This window comes from Falco cherrug, chromosome 7, assembly GCF_023634085.1.
Source record: "Falco cherrug isolate bFalChe1 chromosome 7, bFalChe1.pri, whole genome shotgun sequence".
In the NCBI taxonomy this organism is placed as follows: domain Eukaryota; kingdom Metazoa; phylum Chordata; class Aves; order Falconiformes; family Falconidae; genus Falco; species Falco cherrug.
Window position 1 is genome coordinate 4,155,937 of NC_073703.1, and position 3,816 is coordinate 4,159,752.

Genomic DNA, 3,816 nt, shown 5'->3' on the forward strand with positions numbered 1-3,816 from the left:
GCTCTCCCCGCGGAGAGCGGCCAGGCTCTCCTCTGCCACCTCCCTCTGGGTCGCACCTGGCGTTAAATACACATAAGCACATGGTGTTGCTATCCTGGGAGCAGATGCAGTGCCGGGGCCCCAGCGTGACCAGTGCTGGTTGAATGCACAAGGCCAGCACTTCTTTGGGCTCTGCTGAAGCCCACCTGTGGTCCAGGGGGTCCCTGCGAGCTGGGAGACTGGGGCAGCACTGGGACTGGATGCAGAGATGCAGGGATGCAGGCAGGGGTCAGGGAGGCAGGCTGGGGCAGGGAACACCACTTCCCTGCCTGCAAAGAGCTCTCCGATGCCCTGTTTTCCCCATCTGGATTTGGACACCAGTGAGTTGTTTGACAGAGCCGGCAGTGCCGGAGCTGCTGGGTTTGGAGCTGAGCTGCAGCCAAGCCCCGTTAGCGGGTGCGGGGTCCCATCCCTCCACCAGCTCCTCCTGTTGGACACAACTTCTTGGCCAAAACTTTGCAAATGAGTGGATGGGCTGAGGCTTTTCTGGCAGGCGGGATGGCAGCTCTTCCAAGCTGCAGTGCCACCGGGAGGTCCTGGGGCTCTCCCTTCCTCTCTCTGGCACTGTCTGTCCCCATCTGTACCCCCCTCACCCACCTCCTTGCACCTCCCAACCCAGCCACAGGAGGATGGGGGAGATAACATTTGCTCTGGAGGCTGGGGCCCTGGTTCGGTGCTCGGAGGGGTTTGCAGCCAGACCCCAGCGGGTTTGCTGCCTCCCAGGCCCCCCTGCCCAGGCAGCCCCTGGCTGGGCCACTGCAGCCCAGAGGCGCTGGGCTGGGCCGGCGCGGGGATTGCTCAAGCAAATCCTGCAGATGAGGGTGATGTCAATGGGAGTTACGGGGTAATCGGGGCCTGTTGTGGCAACACCAGGAACCGACGCTCTTCCCTATCTCCGCCTGCGCGCCAGGCTGCGGGGGCTCGGAAACAGCCCGGCAGCTTCTTGGCGGTGCTGGATGCGGATGCGCGTGTATGGCTGTGGGGGGCAACTGCGATGCCCACCGCTCCTGCCGCTGGCCCAGAGGACCCCGGCACGCTGCTTTCAGTTTCCTATAGCTGCTGTGGAGCAGAGAGAAAAGTTCTGCTTAAACCTTCCGAGGCATTCGAGGAGGAGCGCTGCATCCGCAGGCTGGGGTCCAGGCTCTGAGCCCTATCAGGGGCTCAGGCCCCTTCCCACGGGAGGGCCCCCCACCTCTCCGCCCTCCCGCAGCTTTGTGCGGGTGCATTTTTCCTACCTGGAGCCCCCATCTTTGCTCTGGAGGGGAAAAAAGGAAAAACTGGAAAAGCTCGAGGCCAGCACACAGTCTGTTGTGTAGATACTCACTCGCACTGGCTGCGGGTGCTCAGAGCATCACTAGTGGGAACACCCAAAACTGAGAGAGGCTTTTGCTGACCCCAGCCCTTGCGAGGGATCCTGGGGCCAGAAGCGGTTGCAGGATTGAACCCTCTCTTGCCAGGGGGGCTATAAAACCTTACTGCCAAGAGCAGATAAACCCAAGCTTCCCCACAAAGCAAAATAAACTTGCTGATAGCTCTCCCGGCTCTCCGTGGTCGGTCATTAGTATGCGTTTCACTGCCTTCCCAGCTCTGAAATCCTTGTTTAGATAAACTTGAAAGCTAAAGGAAATTTGGCAGGCAGGGTCCTGCCCTGTGCGGAGGGCAGATAGTGTCACCTGAAATGTAAACACACACTATTGACTGGGGCCGGGACCAGCTTGTCAACGATAAAGCCACCTCTCGGGGCAGCTGCCGTCACGCTGCCGGGCACGGGGAGCACCGCTGGCACGCGGGGTGAGCTCAGCTGGTCACGGTGGCTGGGGAACGAGGTGGGAGCAGAAGTGACCCAGTGACCGGTGGGTGTGCGTGTGCCTGCACGTGTGCGTGCGTGTGCCTGCACGTGCGTGTGTGCGCACACGTGTGTGCATGCACAGAGGTTTCTCCATTTTCCCCCCTTCCACCTTCTCTCACCAGCAAATCCAGGTGGACGGATGAAGCTGTGCTGAAGCTGGAGCCAGCCTCTTCCAGGGGTCACGAGACACAGGGCATGTGAAGAGGAGACAAAGTGTGGTGGAGGGAGAAAATCGCGTTTCCTATCACTGGCATTGCGGACCCGATGCCTTGCAGGGAGGCTGGAGGTGAGCAGGATGACTATGGCTGTGTGGGACCCTGCCAGTTGCAACAAACCTTATCCCGCAGGATTCTTTCCATCCTGTTTCCTACAGCTGCAGCACGGCCCGGCCCTTGGGAGCAGGGCTATGGAGGGGCTGCGTACGCCCACCGCTGGGCTGGGGCCAGCCGGGGTGGCCGATGCTGCAGCATCGATGACGAGAGGATGGGGTGCCGTGGCTCTTGACCCACACGGGCTGTTTGGGAAGGGGAAGGGCAGGTCGGGCAGTTTCCCCAAAGGGTGGCATTGCGGTGGGGACGAGACGGTGTCACAACACCCCGTGCCCAGAAGCGGAGCCTGAGGTTTCTCCCCAGACGGGGTGGGTGAGGACATCTCCTGTTCCCTTTCGCACAGCTGTGAGAGCTCGCAGGTGCCAGGGCTGCAAGCCCACAGTGTGCCTGGGCATCCTGGCACAGTGGATGGGGCACAGCTTGGCCAAAAGCACCCATGGGACACTGACAACCTAAGGGAGGGACCAGCGCATCACCCTCAGGACCCCCAACACCTTCTGTGCTCTGCTCACCCTGGGGTGCTCCACTGCCATGTCCCTGTGGGCAGCTGCCCTTTGCAAGGCACCCGAACGATGCACGCGGGGGCTGCACGGGGCCACTGGCCTTCGCTGACCATCCCTGCAGCCCTCATCCTCATCCTCATCTGGGGGGGGCTGGCTGTCCCAGCTCAGGCAGCAACATGCTGGGGAGAAGACCCCCCTCTTGCCTCCCTCCTGCCCCGTGTCAACCCACTGAGGAGGGATGTGACATCCCCCGTCTGCAGTGACAAAGGCACCTGGTGGCAGCGCAGGCTGGCTGGCTGGGAGAGGAGCTGGGGGCTTCTCCCACTGAGGCTTTTCCTAGGATCATTAAGAGAAAAAACCCCCAAAATCTCAGAAAAAGAAAAATAACTTATGGGAAAAGATCACAGTTTATAATTGGGATGTGCAAATATCAATTTAAGTAGATTTTAAATCAATATGAACCAGAATGTTTCATTTCACCCTAATAGTTCTTTTTTTTTTTTTCTTTTTTCAAACAGGTGAGTTTTAATAAGCTAAAATAAAACATCTGCTATTTCAGTGCAGTCCTAGTGTGAGGAATATCAATTAACAAGAGGCATTCTTGGTCGTTTGAGTTCACCACAACAGCGCTGGAGCTACAGCTAGATGGGAATGTGAAGAAAATTACAACCTTTTCGGGGAAACCATTAAATAAAAATCAGAATTTGTCCATAAGTACCGCTGGGGGAGGGAAGCGGCTCATCTAATGTGTTCTATTTTCAGCAACGAAATGAATTCTCAGTGCAAAATCACTGCTTTTCACTCCTGTCCCCGTGTCCCTGTGTCCACGGAATCAGGCTCCAGAGGGCCCCTTGGGTGGAGGCTCTGGCTTGGCCCTGCCATTGGAGTCACCCCATTTATTTGCATTTTTCCAGCTCAGTCGGGCGCAGGGTGAGGATCCGCAGGGAACACGAGTGCTCAGCGTGGGCTTGCAGGGTCTCAGCACCCAGCAGCACCCACCCTGGCCCCATGCTGCTGCAGCCGCAGGGTCAGCAAGAACCTGCCGGGGGGGGGGAAGCACGGGAAGATCAATAAACCTTCCTCAGCTGTGAAAAAT

General features: G+C 58.4%; 1 long non-coding RNA gene across 1 annotated transcript; it reads left to right on the forward strand.

Moving 5' to 3' along the window:
* The first annotated feature begins 1,795 nt into the window (after positions 1–1,795).
* Positions 1,796–3,435, forward strand: LOC129736564 (uncharacterized). Its single transcript, XR_008733345.1, has 3 exons — positions 1,796–1,892; positions 2,011–2,174; positions 3,239–3,435. It is a non-coding gene; the product is annotated as an uncharacterized LOC129736564 (long non-coding RNA).
* Positions 3,436–3,816: the final 381 nt, after the last annotated feature.